The sequence below is a fragment of the Ovis canadensis genome, chromosome 1, assembly GCF_042477335.2.
Source record: "Ovis canadensis isolate MfBH-ARS-UI-01 breed Bighorn chromosome 1, ARS-UI_OviCan_v2, whole genome shotgun sequence".
NCBI classification, from domain to species: domain Eukaryota; kingdom Metazoa; phylum Chordata; class Mammalia; order Artiodactyla; family Bovidae; genus Ovis; species Ovis canadensis.
This window is the reverse complement of record NC_091245.1, coordinates 202,620,026-202,633,071: the sequence shown is the minus strand read 5'-3', so window position 1 is coordinate 202,633,071 and position 13,046 is coordinate 202,620,026. Positions and strand designations below refer to the sequence as shown.

Genomic DNA, 13,046 nt, shown 5'->3' with positions numbered 1-13,046 from the left:
CCAAGTTTCAGACCTGAGTTTGCACAATCATGTTAGAAAAATTGATACAGACAGCTCTCCAGGACCAAAGCTGGCTAAATCTTGAGACAGCTAACTGTGACTATTAAAATAAAACATGTTATTTGTTCTTAATCCCTGTAGAGGTTTCCTCTGAATTCATCTTCACCGCTTGAATGGTTATGGTGGGTGCCCTGTCCATCTGGCCTGAAAAGTAGGTTTTAAAAGAAATACTGTAATGAGAGCAAGAAAGCTTAAGTCATGTCAAGTTCTGAAGTTTGTTGTATACACCTCCATTGCTCATCCTGAAGTTAACTTTTTACAGGTTAAATTGATACCATTCTTATTAGGTTTCCTTATCCTTCTAGAAATAGAGCAGAATTCCATCTAGAACACAGGTTAAACCTCACCTTCAAAGCATCTCAAGACCATATAGGAAAACTGAGATGTAACGAGATGCCTCTGATAAATGTGTGATCTTATAAGGAAGGAGCTCCTTAAAATAGGTAATCCCCCAAAGTCACCCACTTTAACCCTCTCATTTAGCAGATAGGGATAATGTGGCTCAGAGAGAGGAAACGAGCTGCCAAAGGTACCAAATCAATTTAATAATAATAAAAAAGAGAATACACTCAAGACAGGGAACTCTTAGACGAGACTCTTCCCTTTTATTGATACAGTTTGCTATCCTTCATGACTGGGTTACAAGTTTCAGTGATTCCTAGAATAAAACAGATTACATTTAAGGTAGAAGTTTGTTTGGAGTTCAAGGTCATCCTCAGGCTTGGGCAAGACCAATCTTAAGGGCCTGCGTGGTGGGAGAGGGTGGGTCTCTATTTTTGATCACACACTAAATATTTGTACCTACCAAACCACAGCAGGATAAATTAGTTGGTTGGCGTCAAAAGAGCATGAGTCACCATTCTCACCAGCAATAAATCCAATTTCTGACACAGAGGAGATCAAATTCGAAATGACAGCTGAGATCGGAGTATGTTGGCCTCCCTCCATCCACAGTTCTTCTGCCCATGTCCCTGCTGGAAGAAAATGTTACTTTACTTCACAGTGATGGTGGAGGCTTTTAGAGTAGCCATGATCTTGTAATGTTGCTGGTAGCTAAAAAGCCATCAAAAGAGAGCAGCGCCTGAGCAGATGGCAACGACCAGCAGGTGAAATCCTAGCCTTGTCCATCGCTCTTTACCTGACTTTGAACATGCACATGTCTCTGAGGGCTGCGCTTCCCCCACGTGAAGTTTGGAGAGTCTGGGCAGGGGATGTGCAGAGTGCCCTCCACTTCAAGGATTCACTGAGTTCATGAATGCATCAACCCCTCCTTTTCTGAGTGTGGTTCTGGGAGTCTTCAGGAAAGCAGCCACTCGGAGACACGTGGTTTCAACTAACAGTCTTGACTACAAGGATTGCGTTTACTCCAACCCTTGCAGCCATTTGGGTGCTGGAAACATATGGACTTGAAGTTCAAAGAATGGACTCTGTTCCAGTCTCAGCCCTACAACCTAGGTGATCTTAAACAACTTCAGTTCCCTTTCTGAACCTCCGACTCTTCCTCTGAAGAGTCCAGGCAATGATGCCTATTTCGTTGAGTAGTCTTGTGGGTCAGAAGAGATCTTACATGTCAAAGTGCTTATAACCTGAAAAGCATATGGGTTTTGTGGGGGAGGATGAGGATGGAGATGTAGATGAGGGGTTACGAACAGTTTTTGATTTTCCATAGAGATACAAATGAACTGTAGGTTCAGGGTCAGCAAGTAAGGGCAGAGACTGAGACACGCTGGCTGAGTGCTCTGCTCACCCTGAGCATCACCCCAGTAGTTCCAGCATAACCCTCTCCCTTCCTTTCCACCGTCACCCCCGTCTCCCCAGTACAGCAGAAAGTGTCACCTGTCTTACGTCTTGCGCCTCCCTCACCCCCACCCTCCTCACTGCAGACCCAGCTGGAGTGTCAAATCAAAACCCTTGTACAGATATTTCACCCTCACTTCTAGACCATCTAAAAGAAAACAACAGAGGCGCTCCCTCCGCCTACACATTTCCCTTTGTTTTGAGGGCTATGGCAGCCTGGTCCTGTGGCAGTTAGAGCTCCCAGCGAGAAATGCAGCTCCATCTCCGAGTCCTCTCTTGGCACTCTCGAGTTCTGGGTGTTCAGCAGGTGACCTGGCATTTTCCTAGGGCTAAGTAAGGCATGATGGTATCCAGTAGGCATGACACATGAGGTGGAAGACAGGGCTTTTCACGTGGATCCACAAGCTGATGGAGCTGCAAAGGGCCTTAGGAACTACCCATTTCAACCCCCTGTTGGTTACAGATGCACAAACTAAGCCCTAGAGAAGAGAAGCAATGTGTAGTGTCGTTTAGAAATTTAGAACCAGAAGGATCTGTAAGGACATCTAAATCAAATTCCTTGTTGTACGGATGAGGAAACTGAGTTTCAGCAATGCTAACACACATGCTCTAGAGTTAAGGAATTAGTACCCATCCCATAACCTGTGGCTCAAAGGTCAGATCTCATTTCATGGGAACCACACACAAAACATATAGTGTGGAAACTGTACATGAAATCTAGCTTCTAAGAATATGTAGATCAAACAATAGGTTATTATATTCATGTAAATTTGGGGAAATAAATTTATGTCCATATTTTAGAATTCCCACTTTAGTTTATGAGATTCATCATGTGTTCCTGGGTAGAGGATATGATGAAGGGCATAATTAAATTTGTGTTAGTGGTTTAGGATATAGAGATATAGGCAAAAAAATAACTGCTAAGAGTTACTTTTATTCCAATTCTGAGGCCCAAAGGAGCCATGTAAGTGTCAATTTTCTAACACCAGAAAGCAGTTTATCTGTGATGGTTCAAAGTTAGGCCCTACTGAGTGAAAGTTAAGTGTAGAAACAGAAGAATCTGTATGAGTATTGGATCTAAAGCATATTACTTACTGAAGCATTTGTCTCACTTTGGGGCCAGACCAGTGTTGTGTTTGTAAATGTGTAACAACTGGCTTTAAGTGGGATGGGGGTGTAAGGGGCAAGTCCCATTTGTTGTGTCTTCCAATATCCTTGGTAGAGATGTTCCCACCTAGACCACTCTCAAGCTACCAGTGCAACATTGTTGAATGTGTCATATGGAAGAGATGCACAGCAGTAGGTAATGATTCTAACATATGCATAAAAGCAATATTAACAACCTCAAGAATATATATGATAATAACATTTCATAAAGTAAATAGGAAGTGATGCGTTTTGAGTATTTTCTACCATTATTTTTAATGTTATTTATTTATATGTTTATGTGATTTAATTTTTAATCAGAACTGTGCTTTCAACCACTTTGCCAAATTCCTGATAATTTAATAATCAACTCTTGTAAACCTAGAACAAGTTAGCAAACCTCTGGGCCAAAAAGATCTGAGTTTGAATCCTGGTCTACCATTCTGCCAGCTATGTGATGTTGGGTGAGGTTTAAAACTCCTTTGAGCTTTAGTTTTTTCAGCTGTGAATGGTGACACACTAACAATAGCTTCGTGGGTTTATACGTGATGCCCAAATGAGATAATGCTTAGCACAGTAGCTCTACATAAACAGCCCACAAATCACCATCAGCACACCATGCCAAATTCATGTACTCAATAAACATTTTGCAGGAGTGTGTTTTATGAGTACTGTCTGTGGTACATGTATTTCAGAGTTACATGCTAAGGGGGTTCAGAATACCTCAAACATGACTCTTACCCTGCTCTCAAAGAATTTATAGCCCACAAGAATGGGATATACTGGAAGCATAATCCACAGCAAGTACTGATCAGATCATAAAAGAACAAAGAGCTTGGGAAGGGAGAGAAGGAAGAATTCTTGGAGGCAACTGCAGTTGAGCCATAGCTGTCAGAACAGACCTGTACACACAGAGGTGTCCAGAAAGGAAGGTGCTAAGAAAGGAGAAGAAAGGGGACAAAGGCAAGGATGAAGGAACATAAAGATGGAGGAATAGGAGATTTGGTGGAACAAGGTGTATAAAAAGGGGTGCTGGAGAGATTGTTGGAAAGGCAAACAACCTCTCAATCACGTTAGTCTTGAATGCTGAGGAATCTGGTTTCTGCTCACTTAGCTAATCATGAGCCTGGGGAAATGTCTTCCTCTGACGCAAATCAGGTATTTGGATTACCAATCATATTATGTGAAATATTTGTTCACTAGATACATTTTTATGGTCACTGTTCTTTCCTTGAACAAGAATTGTGAAGGGTTAACCAGACAGTGAAAGGCATTTTTAAATAAAGTTCCTCTGTGGAGAAAAAAAAAGTCTTGTATTCAGGGATAGAAGGTGGCATTACAGCTCCCAGTTGAAAACAAAGCCATCATTGAAAGCCTTTGATAAATATTAGGAGGGCTTAAGCCAGTGGCAGTATTTCATGAGTTTTGAATCGTCTGCTGGGTCCTTCTTGCATTATGCTTCACACACACAAAAAGTCATATGACCTACATCTTTATCTGCTCCCGTCTTCAGCTTCTATATATAGGCTTCGGTTATGAATGTTTTTTCCTATGAAAAGGTCAGACCTTGCACATGTACCATCAATGCAAAGACCTGCTTATTAAAAAGCAGGCGGGCGAGTTTGTAAAAGTCATTGAAATAATACTGATGTGGGGAAAAGCTTGGCAGCTTGCTGAAAAAGAAATAGCCTCCAAACTTTCTCAAAGGGAAGGTGGGGGAAACCTTTAGCTCGTGATTACAGAAGCGTTTTTTCCTTCTGGCTACAGCACCCTGTGGCTGTCAGTGGCGCCCATTTACAGAAGCAGGCTGGGACACCCCCACCCCCAGCTTTCTCTTGTGCGTGCGGGTGCACAGACTCACCTCAATAAGAGAGACACCAAGCTCCGTTAACTCCTCCTCCACACCTCAAACCCCCATGGAACATCTGGAGGTGAGGCTGGGGAAGGCACCTTGCTCGGCCAGAGAGATGCAAACCCAATTTGGGGTTTCCGGTTGTACGCACAGTACAGCAGCCACCTTTGGCCAACATTGCAACACCAGAGAGAATCAGAGGAGAGTTGAACTCTTACTTTTAAGCCAAAAGTTCACAGATTCAAATACCCTTCTAATGTCAGCAGCTCCCGGAGGCTAACCTTTGTGTCTGAATGCTCTGATAAGATCGAGTTGCTTTAGGAAAAAAGCCTGCCTTCCATTTGGCTCCTTTCTCAACAAGGTCAAGCTCTTTCTTGGAATGAAATTATTTACTAACTAATGTGAACCAGAATGGGGTGCTCTCTTTCTTTCACAGAAAAGAAACGGAAGTTTAAGAGGTTAAGTGACTTGCCCAAGTTCACTCAACAAGTCAGACTCGTGTTGATTTGACATGTGGACAAGGAACCAGCCACATGGGATGGACAGCATTGTCATAGAAAGTGGTAGATACCATTTGCCTGTCTTCGATTGGTTAATATCCATCTGCCAAGACAAACTTCCCAGGGAACCTTATAGACCTAAAGATCACCAGATTACAGTGAATAAAGTATTAAATTGAAGCTCAGAAGAACCTTATTATGGTTTTAGATCAGAAGCTATCAAACACTTATTTATTCACTCACTCATTTATTCATTTGATCGATATTTATTGAGAACATGCCAGGCCTAATTCTAGGCACTGAGAATCCAGTGTTACAAACCAAAACATAGTTCTGACTCATGGAACTTGGGCTGATGACCACTTTTGAATACATTGCAGATTCTTTATATAATTTTTATTTGCTCACTTCTTCATCCCCTTCATCTGCTCTTTAGAGTGTAAGCCTCTCAGAAGAGTAGGCATGCCTAGCCCACTTGTAAATCTCACTGCCTGGCACCCAGTAGGTACTGGTTGCAGGAATGGTCTGGGAGGTCTCTCCAGTAATTCATTGAAAAGAGACAGAGGCTTCTTTAGAGGAATTAGAGTTGAGATTCATTTGGGACACTTCACCTATTTCCTGACTAGCAAAGTGATTCCAGAAGCCCAGCACTTGGCCTTCAGCTGCAGAGTCCCATAAACAGTAGCTCCTTCTTTCCTTCCAGCTCTAAGCTCTGTGTCTCCCCCACTTGGCTGGACTTCCTCCCCCAAAATGCTAAGTTTGTCTGTCTCTCTAGATAGTCCTGAGCTTCCCAGATCCAGCCCCTTCGAACCCCCATAAACTTCCCTTACTGTCACCTAATGCAGGTTTTAGGCCCAAGGAGGATGAACAACACGGTGATACTGAGATAAAGATATTCTTGCTTGCATGCAAGCTAAGTAGCTTCCAGTTGTGTCCAACTCTGTGCAACCCTATGGACCATAGCCTGCTAGGCTCCTCTGTTCACAGGATTCTCCAGGCAAAGACATTCCTAGGTTTGAACAAAACAAAGCCGACTCATTCTAGCAGGAGGAGCTGTCCAAGGATAGAGCAGGCTACTTTCTGGGGTGAGAATTCCCCATCACCTGAGGGGTCTACCAGAGGCAGGATCACCTCCTCAACAATGAAGTGGGAGAGTCAAGCATGGGATGGAGACATGTCACTTCTCACATCCTTTCTACCCAGTCTTCTGGGAACACCTCTCCATTCTTCACCATTTTGAGTATCAATGATGTACTAAATACCTGAAATTTCAACCCACTTTTTCCCTGAGGAGGGGTCCAACTTGAAAGATTAACTTTCATCTAACTTCATCTTTACCAGGACACAGACTATGGTAATAGTGGTGGTCAAAGATGAATAGGTTTCTTCCCTTTTGTTAGTTTAACTCTCTTAAAATTCCACTTTTGATGCATTGCTCACTTCCTCTGAAACCTTCATCATTCTCTATCAGTTCCAGGCTAAACTCTGATCACTGTAGCCTGGCCTCCTAGATCTTTCACCATCAGGCCCCAACACCTTGCCCTTTCAGCCTCACCTTGAACTACTGTTTATCCACTACCTTGTTCCTAGGGTGATAAATGCAAAGCCTCTTCATCTTTTCCATCTCCACATTTTTCTTTACATTATCTCAATACCAATCATATTTGTAGTGTCTATGTCCTTATTCCTCAGAGCATTTCCTTATTTGCTATGCTCCTGTGTCCTCATCGTCATATGCCCAGTGTTCAGTCTAGCTCTCAGGCCAGGTTTGTTGGCTAGAATTAACTTGAATTAGAAAACATTTTTCCGTGCAGGAAGGCAGAAGGTCACATTGGTGACTCCCTTGCTGTGAGTCCTTGCTTTGTCACTTCCTGGTGGGGTGATTCTGACCTAGTTATTTAAACTCCCAGGGACTCCATTTCCTCATCTGTAGAATGGGAACATTAACCCCCACCTCATGTCATGGGGTTTAAATGAGTTGGCTTTAATGAAGTGCTTACTTCAGTGCCTGGCAAACACTTAGGGGATATCAGTTCATTGTTTAAGGTACCCTTTTATTTCTCCCTCTTTCATGAATATTAACTTATTTTCCATGTATAAAGCACTTCAGAATTTACGAAGACCTTTCATATGTGTTTTCACATTTAATCATCACAGTAATATGGGAGGTAGGTGTCACCATCCCCGGAGAGTTTTGGTGACACAGGTAAAAGCAGGGGGAGGGAGACTGTGACAGGAATTCAGAGATCCTGGTTCTCTGTCCTGAATGTATTCCACTTCAATATCCGCCTCTCAGTCTTGCGCAGAGTGCTGGCTATGACGGGCTATAGCCAGATAAACCTCACCCCTGCCCTGAGGGTAGGGTCCATGGAGACCCAGAGTGGTGTCCTGCAGAGCCTCAGTACTCTGACTGAATGCCTGGATCAGGCTGCGTCTTGTCTCAGTGGTGAAGGGGGTTTACTAGCTCCACGCACTCCCTGGAGACTCTGCGGTTTCATTTCATCTCGGCTGCAGATTGTTCTGTGACCTTTGCTCCGTCTCTGTATGCAAACCTTTCTCACTGCAGGCCACCAGGTAATGCAACCACAGAACAGAACACCCAGGTTAGACGGGATCGTGGAGATCATAAAGTCCACTTCCCCCAAACTGTTTTACAAGTGAGAACATGAAGCTGCAAGGAAGGAAATTGCTTGTCCAAAGATCCCTCTAGTTTAGGTGGTCCTTAAGGCAGGGTCATATTTAGGCCCAGGAGAAATAAGGACTTCCAGATGTTCAAGCTGATTTTAGAAAAGGAAGAGGAACCAGAGATCAAATTGCCAACATCCACTGGATCATTGAAAAATCAAGAGAGTTCCAGAAAAACATCTATTTCTGCATTGTTGACTATGCCAAAGCCTTTGACTGTATGGATCACAATAAACTGTGGGAAATTCTGAAAGAGAAGGGAATACCAGACCACCTGACCTGCCCCTTAAGAAATCTGCATGCAGGTCAGGAAGCAACAGTTAGAACTGGACGTGGAACAACAGATAGGTTCCAAATAGGAAAAGGAGTACATCAAGGCTGTATATTGTCACCCTGCTTATTTAACTTATATGCAGAGTACATCATGAGAAACGCTGGGCTGGAAGAAGCACAAGCTGGAGTCAAGAGGACACCACCCTTATGGCAGAAAGTGAAGAAGAACTAAAGAGCCTCTTGAAAGTGAAAGAGGAGAGTGCAAAATTTGGCTTAAAGCTCAACATTCAGAAACTAATATCATGGCATAAGGTCCCATCACTTCATGGCAAATAGATGGGGAAACAGTGGAAACAGTGGCTGACTTTATTTTTTAGGGCTCCAAAATCACTGAGGATGGTAAGTGCAGCCATGAGGTTAAAAGATGCTTACTCCTTGGAGGGAAAGTTATGACCAACCTAGGCAGCATATTAAAAAGCAGAGACATTACTTTGCCAACAAAGGTCTGTCTAGTTAAGGCTATGGTTTTTCCAGTACTCATGTATGGATGTGAGAGTTGGACTATAAAGAAAGCTGAGCGCCAAAGAATTGATGCTTTTGAACTGTGGTGTTGGAGAAGACTCTTGAGAGTCCCTTGGACTGCAAGGGGATCGAACCAGTCCATCCTAAAGGAGATCAGTCCTGGGTGTTCATTGGAAGGACTGATGCTGAAGCTGAAACTCCAATACTTTGGCCACCTGATGTGAAGAACTGACTCATTGGAAAAGACCCTGATGCTGGGAATGATTGAAAGCGGGAGAAGGGAATGACAGAGGATGAGATGATTGGATGGCATCACCAACTCAATGGACATGGGTTTGGGTGGATTCCAGGAGTTGGTGATGGACGGGGAAGCCTGGCGTGCTGCAGTTCATGGGGTTACAAAGAGTCGGACACGACTGAGCGACTGAACTGAACTGAACTGAACTGAACTGAACTAAGGACAGGACCTTTGCTTTCAGGAAGCACAAAGTCTAGTAAACTCTGTTCTACTCATTGTCCCCAGTGTCTAATCCAGAACCTAACACACATAGTAGGTGCTCCATAAATGCTTCCTGAGGAAATGAGTGGTAAATAAATGAATGTCGCTGATCAGTCACTGGATAACCTCGCCCTAGACACACAGGGCTCCAAATTTCCAAGCTGGGGCTCCCCTCTGCTCATGCTTTCCACCTCCCCCATTCAGACTCAAGTCATACGTTTGAGAAACAGCTTGGAAACATGGCTAACATTGTTGCAAATAGTCCTGCCCATTATGTTTATTCAGGAGTCACAGGTGGCCCCCCAGTCATCTTGGAAAAGAGTTTGAGCTCCCTCTTTCTCCCGAAGAGATGGAAGCTAAGCAAAGAGGCAGAGATGCCATGGAAAATCAACATCCACAGACTCAAGACTTGCCCTGTGGGAGACCATCACTGCCTAGAATGTTCCCATGCCTTTGTTGCCCAAACAGAAACTAGTATATGGTACATATTGGTTCATGATGGGTATTTTAACATGTTTCCTATTTTTCCTTGATTTCACTCATTTCATAGAGTGTCCAAGCTGCAAGGTGCCTTAGAGATACCTGAGCTTAACAATCCCTTTATAGGACAGGGGGAAAATCAGGAGTCTAGAGGGGGAAATTGAGTGGCTCATCATCATACAGCATGTCAGCAGCTTAGACTGACCTGGAAGCCAGGCTTCCTGGATTCCAGTTCAGAGAGTCTTTCCAGGCCCCATCCTGCTAGACTCGGCATTAAGCCAGGAGACTATCTAGTGTCAGTTCTCAAAAGTGCAGGTTCCATATGACTTACCCATCTCTCCTGTGCTGCTGGCATGGTGTTTTGATTTCACAGAAACTCTTCTTTGCTCAGCACTGTGAAGTTCTCAAAGGGTTTTCTTGTTCATTATGAGTCCCATTTTACAGACTGGGGAGCCTCAGGTGATCCAAAGGGCCAAGGGCTCATGGCCTTAGAAGAATGGTAGCAGCACTTAAACCTCAGTGTTCTGACAACAGTCCGTGCCTTTCCTCTACAAGCATAAGCAATGAAGTCACTCCTGGATGAGCAAGTGAATGAACGATGATAGGATGGATGAATGAATTAATGAATGGCAAACATAGGAATCAACCAATCACTCTTAAGAAACAAATTTAAAGGAAAAACCTCCAGACCCTCACCCTGCTTGGATCCGTGGTAACTTGCTGCAGCTCCCTCACCTTTCATTTCTCTCCACTCAACACCTCACATGTGTGCTTAAGGGAAGAAGAAAAGCCAACAGCACTAAACCTCCATCCTTTAAGGGGCCGATCATTCCACAAAAGCATGGAGAAAGAAATTTTAACCTCTCCAAATATCACCATCCGGAGATTACCAGTAGTTAATATTTTGGTGAGCATCAACTTTTCAGTTTTTTTTTTTCCAAAGCATATATATAATTTGTTTAATGGATTCATATTGGATCAATTGCCTAGTAATCTGTTTTTATCACTTAATAAATAAACCACAAATATCCAGTCAGGTCATAAAGGGGTCAAGGGGGAGAAGGAGCATGATACTCTGATCCCATTTGATCTGCTGAGTAACATGTAAGTGGTGAGATTCCCAAACACTGCTTTCCATCAGTCATTTTGAGAGCCCAGTGAAGCCCTATTGCTGGGCTCTGCCTAGGCCTTCCTGCCTCTAAGAGGGCCATGGCTCTGACATTGTGAGTTCAGTCACTCAGTCCTGTCCAACTCTTTCCAGCCCGATGGACTGTAGCATGCCATTAAGACATGAGTAACTAAACCAAAGGTCTGTCTAGTCAAAGGTATGGTTTTTCCAGTAGTCATGTATGGATGACTTTGCCAACAAAGGTCAATCTAGTTAAAGCTATGGTTTTTCCAGTAGTCATGTATGGATGTGAGAGCTGGACTATGAAGAAAGTCGAGCACTGAAGAATTGATGTTTTTGAACTGTGGTGTTGGAGAAGACTCTTGAGAGTCCCTTGGACTGCAAGGAGATCAAACCAGTCAATCCTAAAGGAAGTCAGTCCTGAATATTCGTTGGAAGGACTGATGCTGAAGCTGAAACTCCAATACTTTGGCCACCAGATGCAAAAAACTGACTCATTGGAAAAGACCCTGATGCTGGGAAAGATTGAAGGCGAGAGGAGAAGGGGACAAAAGAAGATGAGATGGTTGGATGGCATCATCGACTCTATGGACATGAGTTTGGGTAAACTCCGGGAGTTGATGATGAATACAGAAGACTGGCTTGCTCCAGTCCATGGGGTCACAAAGAGTTGGACATGACTGAGAGACTGAATTGAGTTAAAACAGCTTGGAATACCATCCTTCAATTCGCTAACCTCTTTTATACACACACACACACGCACACACACACACACACACTATTACATGTCAGTCAGTGCTCAGACAGAGAGGGAGACATCACAGGTCTTGCATGATCTTTCTTTGTGAGAAAAAGCAGGGCTCACATCATTATTTTAGAGATGGAGAAATTTAGGATCAAGGAGATTATATGTACCTGCCAGGGATTTTTGTAATACTCTTTTTTTAAATTATAGCTTCAGAAATAAAATAAGTCAACAGTGATGAGCCAGTGTTTAGAGGGGAATTTCTTACATTTGAAGATTAGCAGAGAATTTATTCTGCTAATATTTATAGTGGAGTGGAGGCTTGAGCTCATTTCTCATCTTTCATTCCAGACTTTTCTTTCTACCATGCTACACTGCCTTCCTGACTTAAAACAGGTCTGAAAGGTTGAGCGATTTTAGTTCACTGCATAGAAGAGAGTACACGTATGTGAGCGTGCCCCACCTCGACCAGCACGAGTGCTGACGGTGCATTCTGTGGCCTCTGTGGATGGGCTGGCGGCCTGTCACATCTGTAAACTAGGTTTAATTTGATTAACGTGGGCCACTGGTCAGGACAACCTCCCCTGCTCAGTGAGGTATGGGCCACTGGACATGGCTGGCTGGAGGGCCAGAGAGAGGTTGTGATTCATTTCTGCCCCAGGCATCCACCTGGCCGGCCTGGTGCAAGGCTGTGGGACCAGGGGAAAGTGAGAGGCTGCAGGCGCCCTGCCTGTGAGCTGGGGCTCGGGAGTAATAGCGAGAAGTGGGGTGAGAGTAGCAGCTGCTGAGGTTGATATTTATATAATGACTCTCTGTGTTCAAGGCAGGAAGTGAAACCAAGGTTCTGCTGAGACACTTTCCTTCCCCCACACCGCTGCCCACGGGCGGCTCCAGAGAGATGACATGGGGAGAGCCTAGCGGGCTATGTCCAAGCGTGTACAGAGACGGGCGTGCCAGGCTCATCACTGGGATGTCAAAGCCAAAGCTATGCTGCCCAGTCTCCCCTTGGTGTTCTGCCTCGAGCCCTTCTTTCTCTAGTTCCGCTTGAGGATGAGGAAAGTCCTGCCATTCTCCTGCAGCTTTGCAGGAATGCTGTGAGGGTACACAAGATTATATCTCTAAACCCAGGGCCAACCATGCCTCACGGTGGAATTAGCGTCAAGACCTTTATTACATTTCTGTGACCATCACCTGTGGTTCCTAGGGACAGTTGTTCCCTGACTTTTCTATCTGCCTCAAGCACACTTTCTGCCTCTCTCTTTTGCTTTCCTTTCAAGCCTTTATATCTTTTCAGATTGTCTTGAGCTTCAAAGCAAATATTCCCACCCATGCCCACCTTCCATCTTACTTAAGCCTAG

At 44.0% G+C, this 13,046-nt stretch overlaps 1 long non-coding RNA gene across 2 annotated transcripts; it reads right to left on the bottom strand.

The window, feature by feature from the left end:
- Positions 1–645: 645 nt before the first annotated feature.
- Positions 646–5,219, bottom strand: LOC138430936 (uncharacterized). Of its 2 annotated transcripts, none has more exons than XR_011253454.1 (3): positions 4,865–5,219; positions 866–1,034; positions 646–718 (listed from the first exon to the last, which is right to left on the bottom strand). It is a non-coding gene; the product is annotated as an uncharacterized lncRNA (long non-coding RNA). The 2 variants fall into 2 exon arrangements; XR_011253456.1 differs by having other exon boundaries at positions 866–1,031; positions 4,865–5,011.
- Positions 5,220–13,046: the final 7,827 nt, after the last annotated feature.